This window comes from Argiope bruennichi, chromosome 2 (genome assembly GCF_947563725.1).
Source record: "Argiope bruennichi chromosome 2, qqArgBrue1.1, whole genome shotgun sequence".
In the NCBI taxonomy this organism is placed as follows: domain Eukaryota; kingdom Metazoa; phylum Arthropoda; class Arachnida; order Araneae; family Araneidae; genus Argiope; species Argiope bruennichi.
Window position 1 is genome coordinate 43,150,219 of NC_079152.1, and position 22,637 is coordinate 43,172,855.

General features: G+C 29.5%; 1 protein-coding gene and 1 long non-coding RNA gene across 2 annotated transcripts in view; one reads left to right on the forward strand and one right to left on the reverse strand.

Moving 5' to 3' along the window:
* Positions 1-22,637, forward strand: part of LOC129961646 (Kv channel-interacting protein 4-like) — a 287,185-nt gene that overhangs the window by 30,171 nt on the left and 234,377 nt on the right. The gene's annotated exons all lie outside the window — the stretch shown is intronic.
* On the reverse strand, positions 856-14,289 carry LOC129961647 (uncharacterized). Its single transcript, XR_008783809.1, has 3 exons — positions 14,198-14,289; positions 3,629-3,675; positions 856-978 (listed from the first exon to the last, which is right to left on the reverse strand). It is a non-coding gene; the product is annotated as an uncharacterized LOC129961647 (long non-coding RNA).

The following is a 22,637-nucleotide window of genomic DNA, read 5'->3' on the forward strand; positions in this document are numbered from 1 at the left end:
TTTACAGAAAATGTGAAAGCTTTCTCCTTCAGAAACTCTCCTTTTTCGCGATTCGAAAACTTTTTATTTTCGTGTTTTGTTCGTTATATTGAAGGAGATGAAGTTTCCCGAGTATTTGCCACGATTGTATTGGAAGTTTATCGGCTGGAAGATATTGATGGAACCCTAAACGTCCGAGCCTCGGCACTTCTCCTTCAAAATAAGGCTCTTGTTGTTTGTTTTGTCATACATTGATGGCAGGTAATTTAGTTTTCTTACAATCTCTGAAATCAGCGAAAGAAAGTTATTCCTGAGACTTTGCATTAAATTTTTCATAAGCTGAAGAATTTTGGACAAAGTATTTTTATATTAAAGCGCAGTTTCGTAGTTCTAATATATAAAAAAGAGAGAGAAGTACGTCATGATACTTTTTAACTTTCACATTGCGCGATGATTTATTTTTGAGCAAGTAAAAAAGTTGCAATTACCCATTCTGGAGATTGATTGATTTTGTTGGATCTTAGTCTTATTCTACCCCAAGACGACCCACGTACCCGACTGGGTGTAAGACCTTTAAGGTCGCCGAGGAGAGAATCATTATTAATTTATTGTAAGGCTTACAATCATCATCAGAATAAATAAGGGTAATAAATTATAGTTCATTTGACTAAAATAAAATATTTGAATTAAATAATTAGCAAACCAATTCTGGGTTCAAAAGACTAAGTTGAAAAGTACATAGAGAAAGCAGTAACACACATAAACATAAAAATAATATCACAGTGTCCAAAGGATAGAAGATATAGTATACTTCTTCTTCTTCTTGTGTACAGCCGACCACCCCGCCACCACTGAACGAAGCAGTATCGACAGGATTTGTTGTGGCCGACTGCTATTTTTAGCATTGTCCATCATTACATTGACTGATTTGTCAAACTGACATTCTCTTGGAGGGAATTGACCAAAAGTGGTCAATTACTGTCATTCCTCCTCATCTTCCTATTAAACAAGGAACAGGCCATCACTAAAAGAAAATCTCCGCGAAATTCTAAATATTCCTCCAAAAAGCATAGGATACTGTACAACAATACCAAACAATGTACCAATATCCGAAATCATATATCTCATTATATAAAATGAAAAATAAGTGAATGACACAAAGTGAAAAAACAAAGCAGATTTAGAATGTCAAACACATATAAAAAACACCTTTATTTAGAAGAATTTTAGAAGTTAAATCAAGAATATGAGCAGAAACGTACGAAGTTTTTAATAGATATAATCCTACATAAAAAAACAACAACTAGAAGCTCTGCCAAAATAATTACATAAATAAAGAATCAATTAAAACAAGACTGCAAACAACCCAAGACACAGATACAACATCCTAGCCTCTTCTGAATTTCTTCATAAAAACCTTTCAAGACTTCACAAATCTTTCCCATCATCCTTAGCGAAGCCTCGTTCCTGAATGCACTAAAAAAACCCAATGAGGTTTGGATTTACTAGAGGGGCGGGTGAGATGATAAGAACTAGGGAATGTACACTGATTGAACTATGAATTTTATTGGATGAAATAAGCAGACGACCTAATTTAAGACGGCACATTTTTAGTTTAAGGATTCTTTGAGAATTTATTGCATTAGCACAACAGCGAAGCCAAACTATTATGCAAATACAGACTAAACTCTTAATTGTGCAACTAACTAGATTTAACGTTACAAAAGCGTTATGCCACTTAGAGAAAACATCATACTGTTTTATTAAAACTAATTGTATTTTTAATTAAACTCGCTTCCAGAGACTTCTAAAGTTCTCCTGCTTTACTTTCCGAAAAATGTTAATATGTTGAAGAATTTTATGAAATAATTCGTGAGAAACACGAAGTTTCACATGAACTACGAAAATATTAAGTATATATCTTATACATTAGATAAAATTTGAAATCTGCATTGGAAAGATTGAATATTTCGAATTTTGATAAATGCGTCGAGACTTTTCTTAATTTCTTTAATTTTCTCTGATATTCCTTTTTTACTTTACATAATACTTTATTTTCTTACATGAGGACTAAATTAAATAAAGTATTATGTATTTTTCTCATTTAAGTATTATATTTTTCTCATTTAAGTATTATGTATTACATGAGGACTAAAATGGAAAAATCAATGATCTAGTGGAAGAAATATGACATATGGATTTCTCATTAAATTGAAGTCATATGTCTGATTTCGGACTAAATCAATAATCGATTTGGCTATCTGTGATGTGAGCAACTTAATTCAAACTTGAGAGTTGTTTATTTTGACGGCGTCTAAGTTTACGTTCCAGTTTTCAGATTACGCAACGATCACCAAGAAAGTGAGTTTATTTGGTAAATGTCAAACTATGCCACGATTCCCAATTGGTTTATTTGGCGATTTTCAGATTAAGCCAGACTCCAGTATATATGTAAAGATTCTACCTAAGATGGTCGCATTTCTGAGATTGATGATGTTTAGTTTATCCAAAATGACTTATCGCCATTGCCAAGATTTCTCCTAAATGGTTGGCAATGGATTGCAGTTTTTGGCGATTTATCGTGGTGGCTATAGAAATAAACAAGTATCTAAGTGCATAGCGAACTCTATAAATAATAGTATATGGCATAGTTCGGTATGCAGTTTTTGGAAAATTTATAAGTATATAATATTAAATTTTGGCGGTTTTGGATAAGATAAACTGAACTTTCTTTTGATGATTGTTTTAAAATTAAAAAAGAAATGCTTGTTTGGACTAAAAATTGGTTTAGAAGAACAGCAATAACACAAATAAAAACTCCTTCTAGTTTAGAAATTTATCAAATGATTTGTTCAAAATTTCAGGTATAACTTAAGAAATATTTTATCTAATATTTGAACTAATACATAAGATTATTTCCAAATCAATCTTTAAATAACTGAATTCAATTGACAAATAAAAAAAATTCAATTTTTTTCACATTATGGAAAATTTAAAAATATTTTTCATGAACAAATTGCTTATTCTGCTATTCAGAAATGACGGAACATAATGAAAAATCGTTATACCAAATTTGAAAAAAAAAGTTCATTAGATTTTAATTTATGTTTTTTTTATCGGGATATCTTACTGGAAGCTTAAAAATAGAAATAGCGTTGAAGTGGATGTTATGTAAGTAAAAAGTGAGTGTAACTGCCCAAGGAATGAACACAGATGCAAAATTTGATTAGTTTTGGAAAAAGAAAAATTAAGATTATTAAATAAAAAATATTCAATATTATTTTTTTTGCCAAAAAAAAAAAACTTTTTAATGCTACTGCTTACATGAAATTCTGCACCATATTATGAAAATATATAAAAGGGTCAAGTGGTGGGCGTACCCATTCATTTATTGTGAGTAATACTGAAGAAGATTTCTTCATTCTTTTTCCGTATGGTTGCGAATACTTTAAATTATAATACCTGTGTTTAAACGTCTGGATTCAAAAGTAACTGATGCTTATATTGTATTTCTTCGCATATTTCTTTAAAACAAATTTCCAAGCCCTTTGAATTTTTGAAACCTAATTGTATTTTGAGTATGTTTTCAGAAATGCGTTCTGTATTCAGGTAATGGGAGCTGTAAATCTACAGACATTTTAAATCTTACCTTCTTCCACTTCTTCATCTTCAAATTCTTTATTTTTCTGCTTTTCTCTAGAAAAAAAATGATCAGAATCAAAATTACTGAAAATAATTAATATAGTTAATAGTCTTCCATTTAAAATAAAATCATTATGTATTTAAAATGATAATGTTGCCTTTATTAATTATAATGGTATTGAGTATGTATTTTTTTGTGGTAAGAATAGTTGAGATCTCAGCACTAAATATACAATTTATTCCTTCTAATAAAGGGGCGATTTAAAATGCCTTCTAATTTTTATCCTTCTAATAAAGTATAATTTAAAACCAATGAAACCAGTGTATTGTCATTAAATATAAGAGTTAGATTTTAAATGATGATACTTAAAAATAAGACATAATTCAGAGTATGGAAGATGGCTTGTAACGAGGTAAGAGATATTATTGAGAACTTAAATTTTCCTGTATTCCAAATATGACAGAAGGGAATTAATTCTTCAATTTTTTGATGAACGAATCTTTTAATCAGATAATTCATTCTATTCAAGGCATTTATTGCTAATAAAATCTACGCAAGAAGGTAAAAATATAAGATATACTTCAGAGTGTCTTAGCGATTCTTACGAAGTGGTTTGGAATAATTTAAATAAACATATTTACTATTTAATAATGTTCTTCAAAAAATTCTTATTTTTTGGCCCATAAAGGCTTAATCTGAAAGAACGTGTGCTTTCCGTTCCTGAAAAAATTCAATGTGCCAAGAATGAAGCCGATTGTTGTAGATTCAATTTCTAAAATATCGTCATAATGTTTAATATAGAAATCTATAGTCTAAAGCATTAAAATTAAAACCGCCTTATAAATATATTTTAGTTGCAATTCTTAGGCACAAATAGTTAATCATTAATTTTGCAATTAAATGTAACTTTTTCTCTAATCAGCTTAATAAATGCGTTTTTATTTTCCTTCAATTGTACAGTTTAATTTTAACTGAAACCAGCGGGAGTAGTCTCTGGAAACTTTCTCGCATATTCTCTGATTCTCAGAGAACTCTTTGTATGGCCGTGGAGCACAATAATTACGAAATTTAAATCTTTGGGGGTGAATTTAGAATTTTATTGAATTTAGCGTGTGATACTTGGCGAGTTTCTTTTTTTGGCGATTAATCTCTCGCATTGTGTTTTAGACGCCTTTCTTCCCAGTCAATTGAAACAAGAATTTGGGATGAATTGGCGATTTATCTCTGGCATGCGTTAATAGCATCTAAAAATAAAGTCACTTTTTTTTAGTAGATTTTCTCAACCGACTAAAACAAAAATCTGACCTAAAACTACTCTAGTAGTCACAAAATCCTATACCAAATTTGATATATATTCAAGTCACTGCGTTTTAGAGTTATCGCGACTTAACCCCTAATTAGATTTGGCTCCCAATTTGACAGCTGTCTGCATTATATTCGAAATCTGTGTATCGAATCTTACATATCTAGCTTTCTTCATTTTACATTTATCATGTAAGCTTACATTCAAACAGATAGACAGACGGATTTCCTCTGAGCATATTTTACTCAAAATTTGATAGAAATCTGCACATTTAGTGTACAAATCATATACCAAATTTCAACTGTCTAGATCAAAGCGTTAATGAGTTATCTTTGTTACAAACAGATAGATATATTGAAAAATGTATTTTTCGATTTAAAACGTGGAAATTAATCAAAATCACAGGTTCTATCTTTTTTTTTTGTCGTGTGACTGTTTTAAGCCAAATTTTTTGCGCAGTAGCTTCTGAGGGTAAAGACCCCTGAGCAGCCGAGGGCAGAAGTCTCACATCTAGCTCAAATGAAGCTAGCACACACACATTCGCTTTCACAACCTCTTTTTACAGGGGGTTCATTCACGCACCTCACAGAGAGAACAAAAAGAAAATTACAACCATGCCCGAACCAGGACTCGAACCTGGAACGCGTAGATCACGGGGAGGACGAGCTACCCCTAGCCCAGGACGTCAGCGTTCGAATTTTTTGACGATTAATATACTTTCTCTATACTAAGTATACTTGAAAGTAAAAACTGTGCAATAGCTTTCCTTTATCTTCATGATGGAATCGTATACGTTTGACTTTATCAATAGACATTTCGAATTTTTATTAATGATATTAAGGTACACAAATCAAATACAAACTGAGTCTATTAATCTTTTTATATCAGTTGAATGAAGAGACAATGATTTTGCAATGAAAAAACGATCAATCATTGTCTGCAATTATTTATGTGGTTCCCATCAGCATTGACTTTACATTAAGAGCTCCACCATTCGGCTGTTTAAGTACCAAAGACATTATGGCTTCATCAAGAGCTAACGACATCTGAGTCTGCATTGTGACAAATTTGCTTGGCACACAAAGGCACTATTTCCCTCTGTTTAAAACCGGAACCATGACGTGACAAAGGTAATTAATTTACATGAGGGGCGTTTATTGACAAAAGGTGGATGCGGTTTTCCAAGAGAAATTTCCATCCTTTTGAGCAAATATTTAAACGTCGACCGATGTTCCATTCAAAGAAAATAATGAAAGGACCGCAGTGAAACTTCAGATTGGTCGTTTCCTACGCTTAAGTGCTCGAAATATTAATTGAAGAAATATTGATCAGCACACAAACCTTTATCACATTAAACAAATATTTAACCCTTTGTTTGTCGAAAAATAATTCAATGCGCAATTATTCACTTATGAAAAAGATTTGTTTATTGCTCCGAATAATATATACAGTGGCTCAAAAAATTGAGAGTACACCTTACTTTTACTTGATAAATCCGTCTTTCAATATAAATAACACATTATCGGGAAGTGCAAACATGTTTTTATTTTTACCCACAACAAATGGTTTAATTTAGAGTAAAAATAAAGAAAAATCAACGAAATTCTTCTAAATTGAAAAGTTTCAGAAGCATTTTAAATAAACATACGCAGAATTTTGCCTCAAAAAATTGAGAATACACCAATGAAATATTTGCAATATCACGCATAGAAACAAAGTGTCACTATTAAGTTGCATGTTTTTTGGCTCTTATAATGGCCTCTAAACGTCATGGTACCGATTCGACCAATTGTTGGTGGTATTTGAAGGTATTTTACCCCTTTCTTTTTGCAACACTTGTTTTAAAATAGTTTGTTTCTATATTTGTGTTTTTGAACCCCTTTTTCGAGTATGGCCCAAGAATATTCAATGGCATTGATGTCGGGGTACTGTGGAGATGTGTGTAACTGCTGTTTACAGTGAAAAATACACCATATTTTGACGTTACGTGCATTCTGTTTGGGGTCGTTTCCTGCTGGAAAATGGAATTTCCATCTAATCCCAAATTTTTAACACTTTCCTTTAGATTGCTGCGATCATATGGTTCATCCAACTTGTTGTATAAACTTTTCAAATCATAGGTAGAAGTATAAGTGTTGAAACTGTGCGAAATGCCATTAGACAAGCTGAATATAAAAATCGCATTGTTAGAGAGAAACCGTTCATCAGCTTGCAAATTCAGAAAAAGCATTTGAAGTTTGCAAAAACTTATCAATTGAAGATGAATAACCTTTGCAAGAAAGCAAATATTTAGTAATGAAAGAAAACTCAACATTTTTGGCAGTAACAGCCATCGTACAGTATGGAGAAAGCCTAATACTGCTTTGTATCCAAAAAATTTACTTTCTCCAGTTAAACATGATGGTGACTCAAGTCATGATTTGAGGTTGCATGGCTTCATCCGGTGTAAGAAATTTAATTTTTATAGATGGCATTATAAACGATATGGTTTACTTGGATAGACTTCGCAGCAATCTAAAGGAAAGTGCCAAAAATTTAGGTTTAGATAGAAATTTCATTTCCCAGTAGGACAACGACCCCAAAAAGAATGCACATAATGTCAAAATATGGTGTCTTTTATATTGTAATCAGCAGTTATACACACCTCCACAGTACCCCAACATCAATACTATTGAATATCTTTGAGCCACACTCGAAGCAGTGGTCCAAAAACATAAAATTAGAAACAATTCCATTTAAAGCAAGAAGAATGGGGTAAAATATCTTCAGATACCATCAAAAATTGGTCGAATCGGTACCACGACGTTTAGAGGCCATTATAAAAGCCAAAAAACATGCAACTAAATGCTAAAACCTTCTTTGTATGCGTTATATTACAAGAATTTCATTGGTGTATTCTCAATTTTTTGAGGCAAAAATCTGCGAATGTTTATTTAAAATACTTCTGAAACTTTTCAATTTAGAAGAATTTCGTCGATTTTTCTTTATTTTTACTCAAAATTAAACCAGTTGTTATGTGTAAAAATAAAAACATGTTTGCACTTCCCGATAATGTGTTATTTATATTGAAAGACGGATTTATCAAGTACAAGTAAGGTGTACTCTCAATTTTTTGAGCCACTGTATATAATTGTTGTTGAATTCTGCCGTTTAATAAATTTGTCTCTTCTTACTACTCTGCTTGTACAGGGTATCCCCACAAGGTATGAAAGTGCCTATTATTTACAGATTAGGATAGAACTCATCAAGATGAATATTTTGATGTATAACTTGTGGAGTTCCTGAATATAGCCTCATAGTCAAATTAATATGTGAAGCTTGTGTTATGAAAACTTCAAGAAATGAGAACAAATGACATGCCGAACAACAATTCCAGACTTCAGCATGACAACAATGCCGAAGTCTGGAATCGTATATGGCAATTGTTTCTGTAAAACTACTTGTTCCAATTTTCTTGACCTCAGTTTTAACTGCTACTCTCAAGTCGTCCAATGTTGAGGGTCTTTCATTTAGTTTAGTTACATTAACGTCCCGTTATAAAGCAACACTAAGGCTATTTTGGGACGGACCTCGTAATTTTGAACCGCGGTCAGTTGACGAGGACTACACCTGAGCTGCCCCCCCCCTCCACACCAGCGGGAGGACATTTTGTCTAACTGATTTAACGTGCAACAGACCCCTTATACGACGGTTCTTCGGTGGAATCGGGTCACGAACCTGAAAACCTACGGCTCACAAGCCGAGACCTTACCACCAGGCCACTGCGGCCTCACTGTGTCTTTCAGACGTCCTCTTAAAAAAAGTAAGTCGCATGGGTTAAGATACGGGGGGTTAGGTGGTCACTCTATACTATTGGCTGTTTCCGTAATGAAATACAACCCGATTAGTCTATGATGAAAATGTTTTGCTAAGAGATTGAGGTTTCGCTGAGTGCGATGAGGTCTAGCACCATCTTGCATAAACCAATAATCGTTTATCTTTTGTACGTAATTTGATCGTCGTGCCTCCGTTTATGTTTTGTTAATTGCCGAATTTTTTCACCACAGCCACTGGTGATGCAATTTACGATAAGTTAGAAACATGAAAACAAAATGCTCAGTAGAATATTTACTCATTTTAGAACCACCACGGTTAGGTAAAGTACACCATAATTTCTTAGCGAGTAACGCGCGACACGTTCTTATCAAATCTTGCCTTGTTTTCTCGCCTTATATGCAGTTAGGTAATTTGCATATTCACTCGCAGACGTGCTTTTCCTCTTTTGTTTGCTACAAATTTGCATAGTCATTTAGGGAAGCTTCCATATTGTGCAATCGTCGCATGCGTCATAATTTGGAATGTAAACCGTCCTATTCGTAATTAACTTTCTTTGTGTAATTAAACTATAGCGCTATATTCGGGAACCTCACATGCTATTAATCAAAATACTCGTCTTGACGTATTCTAACCGAATCTGTAAAAATTAGACGCTGCATTACTTGTGAGACACCCTGTATTTTTATCAATCAAAATAAAATAAAATAAATAAAACGTCAAAAGGACGCACCGTCTTGAATGGTGAGTAAGAGTCACCATCTGAGTACAAAGAGTTAATATAGTTAATATAGCTATACAAAATGATACAGCTGTGTTAAAGTATTTCAGAGATATATAATTGCTTAAATATTTTTAACAAACAATTCAAAATAAAGCTAGTTCTAAAAGAAGAAATAATTTTCGGAAAACTTTGACTTGTAACTGCTCAAAAACATTGTATTCAGAAAAGGCAATATGCATCTCACTAATGCTAAACACTAATGAAATTCTGTAAAAAAGAAATATCAATTGTTTCAATCAGGAAACAAATATGAATTAAGGAAATTGCTAAGATAAAAAGATAAATGAATCCAGCCTGAGGTATTTATCAAATCTCCTCATCAGGCAGGGATTCAAACCAGAGATTTCTTTTTGTGAGGATACTGACTTTCTTCCAAAAATTGCCCTCATGTGCTAGAAATACCATGATATTGAAAGGTTGCAAAAAAGACATAAAATACAAGAATTCATTTAAAGTAATAAAATATATTTTGTAAATATAAATAAACAAATTCGAATTCAGAATGAAATAATAATAATAATGATTTATAAACAATTAAACAATGATGATGATAATAATGATAATGATTTATAAACAATTAAACAATGATGATGATGATAATAATAATGATTTATAAACAATTAAACAATGATGATGATAATAATGATAATGATTTATAAACAATTAAACAATGATGATGATAATAATAATGATTTATAAACAATTAAACAATGATGATGATAATAATAATGATTTATAAACAATTAAACAATGATGATAATAATAATGAATTATAAACAATTAAACAATGATGATGATAATAATAATGAATTATAAACAATTAAACAATGATGATAATAATAATGATTTATAATGCATCAAATTAAAATAAAAATAATAAATCTATCTCAAGATTGACATTTATAAGAATGTGTCAGTTATAGATGAAAGAGCATTCACTTATTATTTCTGCATATATAAAAGAAAAATAAATGTAATGAAAGTCAGATCACAGCGCAAACTCGAAAAAAGAATGACGTCATAAATTTTATTCGCAATCTTAATGTTTTCGCTGCCACCATTCTACTTGTGATTCGGATCATCTATCTAATTAGGTGACCCTTTTATGTCCTTCCTCTGAGCTATAGCACAGAAGGGTTCATCTAAATAGAAAATAAGCATGAATTGCAGGCGATTCACGAAGCAATTAAATTGTTAATATAACTTGAATTAATTTATTGGCACATTTTTAATTTTATTATTAGCTAGTTAGATAACTTTTATTGCGGAATGACCCAAGAAATGAGGTAACACTCTTTTAATTAATAAAACAATTAATTTGTTTAATTGATAAGTAAAAGGATTCTGCTTTTAATTGCCAATTTCTCAGAATCTGGTGTAGTAACTTCGTAATCTTATGAATACCGTGAGACAATATGATTATATTACAAAATTATAAATGTTATTGAAGGGGATATTTTTAAATGCAGTTGGGATATGATTTAGATTAGTGATATTAATGCCCAGTTTTGAAAAAAACTCCTGGGTTATTCTGGAAATGTTCTCCATTGCCAGATTACGAGTATATCTTCATGACCAAATATCCATAGCATACTGGAGGGCAAATATTTGGAATTCGGTCTCAAATTTAAAAGTCCACAGGCTTTAAACATTTGAGGAAACCTTCTGTTGCTAAAACCAAGTTCTTATTAACAGGCGATTAGTTTAAATATTTATAATTTTGATTCATATTAGAAAGTTTATAGAAAAAGGTTTTTTTTTTGTTTTCCTTCGCTTTGATATATGGAATTCCTGTTGTTTTAGACAATATTCGGACCATAGAAGTTGAATTTCAGATGTCAGATTAGCTCAATCAACCAACAGCGCAGTTTGTGATCTTTTTAAGAAAAGTCGTGGATATAACAAAGGGTTTAAACGACTTTGAATTTCTTGTGCAGTTTTACATAAGGTCATGGTTAGCGTTTAACTGCTTCACATAGGGAAGTGATTAGAATACGACTTTCGGATCATTTCAACATCTTTTTACATCAAAAATGCATATCAAATTTTAATTTTGTTTGTTTGTTGCAATTTTGAATTAATTATTGTATTCAAATATACACTAACGGACAGACCGACGTGTATTGAACTACGGATACGGGATAAAAAATGATAAATCATATATTCTGGCTATAAAATCATATGATAAATTTCATCTGTGTGGCTTTTTTGCATTTCTGGGTTTTCCTTTTTACATTCATCTGGACGGACTCATAAGCTGACATATTTAGTCCAATATTTAATAAAACTTTGCAATATTTACTTATAAATTTTCTATCTTATTCCATTCACCTAATTTATTTTCCTTTTAAGTTACTATGTTCACAGACATAGCTCCAAAAATGACTTTTTTTTTACATACAAAAAAGTATAACGCGTGGGTATTCATTACAATTTCGCTGCCGAAATTAAAGACTTTAAATACATTGTGGAAAATAAAATACTAAATTATTATTTAAATGACATTTCTAAAAATAAAATTTCTTATAACAAAAAAATGTTATTAAGATTTCTAGTTCTTTTCAGAAATAATTAATTTCTTCATGTTTATGAGCTACTGCTATTTTAAAACTTCTCGAATTCTGGGTATATATTTCATTTAAAGATTTGTCTGATTATTTTACAGAACAAACAACGCACCTACGGAGAATATCCTAGTTGATTAATTTAAACTGCTCCCGGACTTATCAATAAGCCAGTACGCTTTATTAAGAGAAAGATATCTTAACTACCGTAGTAGAAATTAATTTACTTCCGGCCATCATTAAAATGACGGCACGTGCTAACGATTACTGAATTAATCCACTGACTTCATAATTGCACAGCTTCGGTCATCTTAAAATTAGTGAAAAGAATGTTTTTTCATTTATGATTTTTTTATATATATTCGGTATATGGAAAAAAATATTGAAACCGAAAAATTAAAATTGGTCAAGGCATTTGAAATTAAATATGATCCTCATTTTATTAAGGTATACGGATAAGGTATAAGGATTTTTTTTTTAAATTTTAACTTTAAAAATCCAGTTTTTTCACAGTAGGTCATTAATATATGTTTAAACTCATTTCAGGAAGAAAACACCATATTACACTAATTATTAATTAATTAAATAATATTTAATGTGCTAATTAGCCTATTTTTTGAAACATGATATCTTAAATTCTAATTTATACACACACACATTTCTAGTTGGAAATGCCTAATATTAGTCTTCATGTCGTCTGTCTGAATCACGTTATAAAAATATATAGTTCTTTTTATACAATTTTTTCATCAACGTTAAATAGAAAAATCGAGATTTTTTCTGTAATTTTAAATTTTAAATAGCTATTAAAAATTTATTTCTATAAATATAACTTTGTTTGAGGCACAAAACATCCGCTTTTTCATACAGATTATTTTGATATATAAATAACTGTATTTGGTTAATTTCATGTTGAGTTATGATTGTTTGAATGAAACAACATAGTGGGAAAATATCATTCTTCATAAAATGAGTTTTAAAAAAACCGTAACTAGAGTTTTTAATGAAAGCACCTCAAGAAAAGTAATTATAATTCGAGAAATATTTCGAATATTGACAACATTTTGGTATCGTTTGAAAGCTAAAGGATCAGAGAACATTATTAAGCAATGAAAAAAAATATTCGATATTTCGAACGAATTTCGAAGTTTCGTGTACATACACCTTAATAAACTTTACAGAATTCGTATGTTCACTATCGCAATACCTAAATCTGGTAAAAATTAAAACTGTTAGATACAATATAATTGGATTAATTAATTAGTGTATATAAGTATTTAACACTAACTTCAATATACGTTTTAAGCAGTAATTAGAGTTTAAAATATAAAAACTAATAAATTATTGGTCTTTACAATAAAAAATGTTGTATAGAAAATAATAAATTAAGTGAATTATTTAAAATATTTTTAAAAAATTTGTGCTAAACAAACCTATTGACAAATGTTATGATATCTGTATCAAAATATAAAGTAATATATTAATAAATAATTATTGTTGATTTTCTGAACTAACCCGAATGCTTAACAATGCAGATTGGAAAGGATCTCAAATTTATGCAAGATAATCAGTTATTGAAGGTAATTGCACTTCCTATTCTAGGATTTCACACCACACCAGCTGGATGAGCTTCAATGCTATATAATCATAACTTGTCACATTTAGCAACCAGTTTGTTCACTTAGAATACTGATTTTTCGGATTGTTAAATTATATGGAATACATTTATTGAAATTTTACTGAAAAATATGAATTACATGGAATCTATAAACATCTACATTGCATGGAGTCTACAAAAAATTGCTGCCCTGGGAAATTAAAATTTGTATATGTTACTATTACAATATGTAATTCAGATATTTCATAGACTATTCAATTGTTTCATAAAATTTTTAATTATTTCCTGAAATAAGGGATTATAATTTATTAGTTATTTCATAGATTTTCTAGTTATTTCATGAGATAACACATCTTACTGTATAAAATAATAGATTTTATGCTTTAACGATGCAAGTCATAGCAATTGTCTATCTTGCGACGGTTAAGTCAAATTTAGCACCAGAATGAACGCTGTTTTGAGCGAGAATCTTAAATTTGTTTACATTTCTTACCTCTGATCGAATGGAGGTTTTGATGATACGATGAACCGCTTTCTCAGAATATCGAATCATATTTCTAAGGCTGGATTAATTAGTTAAGCGAAGCGTTGAACTAAGTGCAGTTGCAAAAGCATTCTCTGAAGTAGTCTGAAATGATACGATGATTTGTTTACATTTGACTGTTGCCAATTCATAATAAGTAGTAAGACTGATTTCTGTGCCACTTACGTTAGCATATCATGTATAAATATAGATAGATAGATAGATGTTAGCTCCGGACATACTTTGGAGGAATCAAATCTATAAGACATGATCATTTAATTTCCTGATTGAGAATGTAAAATGGAAATTTCTCTATTAAAAAATGGATATTAATAAAATTAAGCAAATATAGAGAGGAAATTTCGATTTAGAATTAAATGTTTTTCATAAGCAATTTAACTTAACTTGTTTCATGGTTGTAAAATTAGAATTTTAGAATTAATTTTTCCTCAGGCATCCTAAATCGAATCTACACTTCTAAGCTCTAAATGAAAATAAACTATTATAAATGAATTAAAATGAAAATTACTATATGCATTTGCATTCTAAATACAAATAAACTATTTTGGTATTTTCAGAATTAAATTATCAGTTTGTGAATTAATTTATAATTGTAACGAAATCACTTAGTGAACTTGAGAAAAAACATTTATTTCTAAATTCTATATTATCTGTAATAGAGAATTTTAAAATAAAAAGTGAGTTGCAGAAGATAATTAAAATAAAAACATATATATTTTCTAGCGTACTTCTTTTTAAAAATCTGTCTTTATGAATTTTTTTTTCAATTAAAGGATGTTCTATCGTCAGCTCTTTCAGTGCTACTGAAAAATAGTTTATTCTTATATATATATATATATATATATATATATAACATTTGATGAAAAAACATTGCTGGTTTTGATTTTGATGTTAATGTTACGCATATATTTTAAATCACAGAGTTTGAAATTTGGGGCTCCACTTCACATGCTATCAAATAAATAATTTGAAATTTTCAATTTTTTTTTACGTTTTGCATCTCGAGAATGGTTAATTTTACAGAAAACTTAACATTTTGAACTACAGGAAATTCGCTAAAATTTTAGTTAAAAAAAATCACTCTCATTTCGATTTTCAAAAAGAAAAAGAAAAGTGTAAATTTTTTTTTGTTTATTGAATGTCTCTTAAATTAAGATGTTTGAAAAAATCTCATGCGAAATAATTTTAAATATATTCTAGGTGAACTTTAATTTTCTATAAATAAAGCACAATAAATCTTTCATGCGGTCAATATTTGAAGAAATATTGACCGCATAAACTAAATAATCTGAATAATAAACTGAACTGAAACCGCATCAATAACAGAAGAAGAGGGATTAAAAATTATCTGAATAATATTCGTATATTTAATTTATTTATTTTATATATTATTTCGTGCATTTTATTTATTTATTTATCTTGTATTTTCAATCCTTATCATCACAACTTAACATTTTCACATCCAAAGTTATAATGGAAGGGACAGGCAAAATCTTAAAAAATAGGGTATTTTATTATATAAAAATTTTAAATTTGAGAGTAGTTGCAAGATATAAATTAAATACTTGCTTTTTACTTTTTTAGTACCGCAGAACAAACCTTAGATGAATCAAAAACTTTGCCAACTACAACCACTTGATCAATTTTAGTTTCAGAAGTGAAGTATATTAGCGTTTTTGATTCCAGGTATCAGTGGTTTTCAAAAACAACAAGAAAAAGAGCAATATTTTCTCATTCAATGGCCGAATATGTCATTTGGAATATTACGCCCATTAAAAACGTAAAACAACAAAAATTGAATAAAAATTTTAAACTTTTCAAAGTTTCTCACTGTTATGCCTTTTTTTCTAAGCCATCTTCTTGGACTAGTTTTTTAAAAATTTACCTCAAATCCGAAAGGATATGTAAATGTCTAAATCGAATGAAATCAACTTCGTATTTTCACAGCGGTACACCAAATTTCGCAGGACTTTTTCTGGAGAAATTCACTTAAACATTGAGAAAAATGAATTTGGACCTTTAATCCCAAACATCGTTGCCTAATAAAATTTTAGGTTTGAATCGTCTGTCTTGTATTCGTCAGACTTAAATGCACCTGATGTTTCAATAATAAGCTAAATGACTTTTGTATCATACAGTTTACACTTAACAGTATTTTTTTTAACGGTCATCCTTGGCTATTTTTTTAAAATGTCCTAAAATCAGAAACTTCTCACTATCAAATTACTATATATATGGATATCTAAATCGAGTAAAATGAATTTCGTATTCCCATTTTTGGCTCACCAAATTATACAAGTCTTTTTCAGGAGAACTCACAAACACAATGAGAAAAAAAAATTGAAGAAGATTCGGACCTTTAATCTGAAACAACGTATCATGATAAACTTTTAGGTATGAATTGTCTGACTTGTTTTTGTCTGACTTAATTGTATCGGCCGTTTTATTAAAGGCGAAAAAACTTTTACACCTTGCATTTTTCATAAAGAATGCAATTTATAATTTACTAACCATAAAATCTTTCATTTTAAGATAGCTTTATTGTGTCATTAAAGTATATTTTGAAATTATTAATTTTAGCTTTATACTTTTTTTATAAACTTTCTAGGAAATACAGCAAAGATAACATGTATTTTAAAAAATGCATTAAATATCGCCACTACGGACAAACATATAAACGCAATAATTAAAAAACTGAAATGTTCTTGAAAATTATATTCTAAATGCATTAAAATTTCAATAGAAATTATAAGAAAAAATTAGCACGACAAAAAACATGCCCTTTAAAGTGCTTCATCAGTGCATTTTTTAAAATTTTAAATTTGTTTATACTCTGGACTTCTATATGATAATAAGTTTCGAAATTTTTGAAGGAAAATGTCAAAATTAAGATTAACTTTTAATTAAAAATCCCGCATACTTAACTAACAAAAAAGAAACACCTGTTGAAAGTGAATCTTAATAATATAATTAGCATTGTAATTACATCAACTATTTATTTTATAATAAGATTCACCCATGTCATGTTTAGCATTTTGCGACACTGCAAGCATTTGCTCTACCGAAAAAAAAAATATTAGACTCGATAAATTTTCGAAAATTGGTAAGTAAACATCATGAGCTAATAATAAATATCAAACTGCTAAAGGTCATTTGACGTCTAAAGAAGAAAGTAGAAGTTTGCTGGTAAGAAATTTATCTCCAACAAATTGTTTTTCAAGCATGAGATGAAAATAACGCATCGATGACGTCAATGGTGTTCGATGTTTTCATTCGAAGGCTTTTCACATGTCGAAAATGAATAATGCATTCTTTACTTTCTGCCTACGGCGAAGGTTTTGATACCATATCGGGAACGAGAGAAGAAATGTAAACTAATAGCTGCATATTTGTTGTAGGGTCGACATCTGCTTGAATGATTGCAGCTGCAACAATGCATATTCGAGCAGAAAGAATATTTCCGAAGTTAAACCATTCAGTTTGAAAAAAAAATAATAACAAAAGTTGGAATACCTGTGGCATTTGTAGATATATAAATTTTACTTAAACCGCTGCTTAGATGATTCAAATGCTATCGAGATATTTTGCATTTTTCGATTTAAATTTGGTTGAACTCTCTACTAGAATAAAACGAATAATACGTCTTTTTTTAGCACATATATTGCTTTTCAATGTTAAATTTATTTTTAATACGCAAAGATTTACTACCATGTAAGATACAATAAAATTTAAAAGTTATTTACAGGCTGTAGGGTGACGAGACTTTTTATAGTTTCATTATGAAGTAGATAAAAATAATTTATGAGTTTCAGGAATAGTTATTTAATTATTTTCTAAGTTTCACATTTCACAATACAAAAAGAACACTCACTAGAATATAATCTAATAATGACCCCCAAGAAGGATCATGGGAAATATATATTGATGTTAATAAGGTAACGCCATCTGTAGTGTCAAACAGGAAAGTAGTAGAGTTATGTAACCTCTACTTACGCCCCAATAATAATTTAACTCTTTTTTTAACTATCTAATTAGATGACAACCTCCATTTAGGAAAGAACATTTTGTCTTATTGATTCCTTTAAAAATTCATTCAAAGCTTCTGGTGATTGTGGATTATATGTAATTTTTCAGATGAATTAAATCATCTAGGAGTGATTGAATTTTAGTTGATAAATTTGGGAAGTGATAATTCGATACCCATATAACATAATGGGTGTGAATGATTAAAAGTTAAATATATTAATAAAAATATATTAACTATAACAATACGTCTTTTGTCCTTAAAGAATACGAACATGAAGTACAAAACTTTAATTGTTTTTCTTTATTCTCTGCATAAAATGGTAATCAATTAAATATCTCGATATCTCCATTTTTTTGGATCAATTTATATGTAATGTTTATTTGGAAATTTTAAAATATTTATTAAAAACCTATTTTTTAAAATATATGGTGATTAGTGTATTAAAAATCAGAAACCGTTTTTATCTGAATTACTATCTAGTATTCAATTCTTAATCTTTATAATTAAAAAGTATAAGAAAATCCCCTTTTCCTTAAATTTAATACAAATAGCTCCACGAGGATGAGACCGATCTGTAGTAAAATATTAATTGATTTTTCAGGTTTAAACATAATAAAATTGCACAAAATTTCAGAAGCTTGATTTATCAGAACTTGAGTGAAAAATCGAATACACATTTTCTTTTTCTACAAATCTGAAGCATCAGTTGAATCAAAATAATAAAGAATACTTATAATAAGTAATAATTTCAGCTGAATAATAGTTTTTTTTTTGTTGGTTTGGTATTTGGATAAAATTTAATTTTGCTCCACAAAATTAAATTTTATATTAAATATAAAATTCAATATAAAATTTAATTTTATAAACTCGTATATATAATTAAAAATTTTATTTATATAATTTTCGAATTATTCTTTTCATTTATTTATATTCTTAGGGAATTATTTGCGTTATCAATTTATTTCGAATTATATATACGAGTGGAAAGTTAATAATTTGACAGATTAAGATCCCAAAATTTGACACATTTTGTTCACTGAGAAAATAAGTTTCATACAACTATCTTGTTGCAATTTTGAGTAATCACATTTATGTTCGGATTGTCCTGCATATAAATGCCGGTCAAATTCCTCATTGATATTTTCTTCCAAATTTTGATAGAGACATACAACTTTTGTGACCAAGCAAACGCGTGACAAATTCATTTGTCATATTCAGCATGTTTATATGAATGTAATCGCAGAAAACATGTAGTACATTCATCAAAATTTCCTGATCAAATGTTTTGAGGGTTTTTGTACTTTTCTTTTCATGATTCGAATACGAGTGAACACCGGTGATATATTTCCAACTAGGTAGAATAATGTATTCTAGGTAGAAGCTCTGTCATTAGTTTCAGAGGCATGCAAGTAGATTGCCTGAAAAAACTTTACTTTCGTTATTTCCAAATAAATAAATCTGTAAAAAATATTGATTGGTCAGGTTCCTAAATGTTTGATTATGCTCACTTAATTATTATAATACTTAAAAACACCGAACATCTTTTTCAATAATCTTGTGACCAAACGTGTATTTTAGGTAGCTTGATAAAATTGTAAGAATATTTTATCAAGTATAATTGGTCAGATTCGTAAATGTTTGGTTACATTCACTTAATAATTATAATATTTATAAATACCGAACTTCTTTTTAAATAATCTTGTGACCAAATGTGTATTTTAGGCAGCTTGATAAAATTGTAAGAATATTTTATCAAGTATAATTGGTCAGATTCGTAAATGTTTGGTTACATTCACTTAATAATTATAATATTTATAAACACCGAACTTCTTTTTCAATAATATTGTGACCAAACGTGTATTTTAGGCAGCTTGATAAAATTGTAAGAATATTTTATCAAGTATAATTGGTCAGATTCGTAAATGTTTGGTAACATTCACTTAATAATTATAATATTTATAAACACCGAACTTCTTTTTCAATAGTATTGTAACTTAACGTGTATTTTAGGAAGCTTGATAAAATTGTAAGAATATTTTATCAAGTATAATTGGTCAGATTCGCAAATGTTTGGTTACATTCACTTAATAATTATAATATTTATAAACACCGAACTTCTTTTTAAATAATCTTGTGACCAAACGTGTATTTTAGGCAGCTTGATAAAATTGTAAGAATATTTTATCAAGTATAATTGGTCAGATTCGTAAATGTTTGGTTATGTTCACTTAGTTATTATAATACTTATAAAACCGAACATCTTTTTCAATAATCTTGAGACCAAACATGTATTCTAGGCAGCTTGATAAAATTGTAAGAATATTTTATCAAGTATAATTGGTCAGATTCGTAAATGTTTGGTTACATTCACTTAATAATTATAATATTTATAAACACCGAACTTCTTTTTCAATAGTATTGTAACTTAACGTGGATTCTAGACTGCCTGGAGTTAAAAGCGATTATTAAAAAAAACATATTAAAAAATACTGTGCCTTGACTGGTTTTTAGACTAGAAGAGCTTCAAGTCTAAGAACCTTCTTCTGGAAAACTTAAATAATATTTTAATTATAAGTACATACAATAAATAAGTATATTATTAATACATCTACAAAATAAGATGGCGAATTAGTTTATTTGCTATGATGGATGGTTTTTTTGCCACACACAATTAATTAAAAATATTATGAAATGCAAATTATTTTAAAAAATGAAATTAGATTTCTTTTCTTTTCAGTAACTTCGGAAAAAAAATACTAATTTTACTAAAAAAATAATTTAGTGATAAAATTAGATAGGCTTCGCAAAATAGTGATGCGACATTAATTTGTTTCAAGCTCATAAGTATGTGTTTGATATTTTTAAAAACTATTTGATTTTCTTTAATCTGTTTTAATAAGCTAAAAGTACACTTTATATTGTAACGTGCAGATAGATTTAGAGTACAGCTTGCAGTACAGAAAATACAACAAAGAAATTAGAGACCAAAGATATAAATACATCTCTGTCTTTGCTTAGCAAACAAAACCCATTTGTTATTTTAAAAATAAAGCAGAGATTTTTTCAACGAATTTTCCAGCAGGAACTATAAATATTCACTCATTTGCCATGCAACATTTGGATTGTGAGAAGGAAAAAGTGTTGTTGTTTTGAAGAATCCAATTCTCGGTTTCTGATATCCTCATGATAAATGCACCGCTTTGGAGAAAGACCGCTCAGTGCATACCCAAACAAATGGTAATCTTGAGGACATGCAGAGAATATGGCGGGAAGGATAACATGTCCCAGAAACGTGCATCTAGATTTCCCTTGACTAATCTTGTAACATGTGGGCGTTCTTTATCGTGTTAGAAAACAGCTTTGACGTGCCTTTCAGAATACTAGATTGCCTCGATGCTCCCTATGTAAATATTGATACAGAAAATTCCCTTCAGTGGGTGTATATTGTAAAGTCAATAACAAGTAGCGATATTTTATGCGGTAAGAAAATACGAAAACACAAGTCTCAAAAGAAATTGAAATGAACATCCAGAAATCAACATGCAATCGTTAGTCAATAACTGAAGTGGCACAAAGCGTTTAGAGAATGTTCACTGGAAATCAACACCACTAAAAAGAGAATTCACTAAATTCTTCCTTCTCTGGACAGAATTCCTCCTCCCGTCTGTGCATCTCCGCTTTTTATTCCATTGACAGGGATCGAATATTCTAGAGCAAACGTTGGAGCTCGAATCCTAATGGAGATTTCGCTCTCTAAGATTCTTGAATATTCAATAACCTTCATTTTTGTTCCGTAAATCCCCAAATTAGTCTCCAAATAGTTGCCAAGCTTATTGCCAAGGTCTGGAGTCATTGATTTGGAAATCGGTCAGTAGCTATTAACAATATCTGTAAAAGGATTTCAAAAGTTTAATCCAAATAATTTTTTGTTTTAATCACAACAGTAAATCTGTCCTACTCTTTTATAAAAGATGGATGTACTTCAGGTACTGAGAATTTGATGCTGTTAAATATTCAAATGGAATTGTTTTCTATATGACTTTCACATTCTGACAACACAGCCTGTAACTGTCATGTCTCCAAATAAAAATCGATAAAGATAACAAAATTGGTAAATAGTATTCATAGTCTCACTATTTGAACTTCAGTGTAACTTTACTTTGATTTTTTGGAGTTCTGCATTCATTTGCGATTATTGTCAGTATTTTGTACATCCGGTTTGTACATCTCTTTTTTTGGAAAAGATAATATTCAAACTGATAGCTTGAAAAATTATTTTCTATTTATTTATATCAGTTAGAGAAAAACGAACTTGAGAATTTTTATCTGTTAACAGTAGATTTTGCATAGAAACTTAGACAA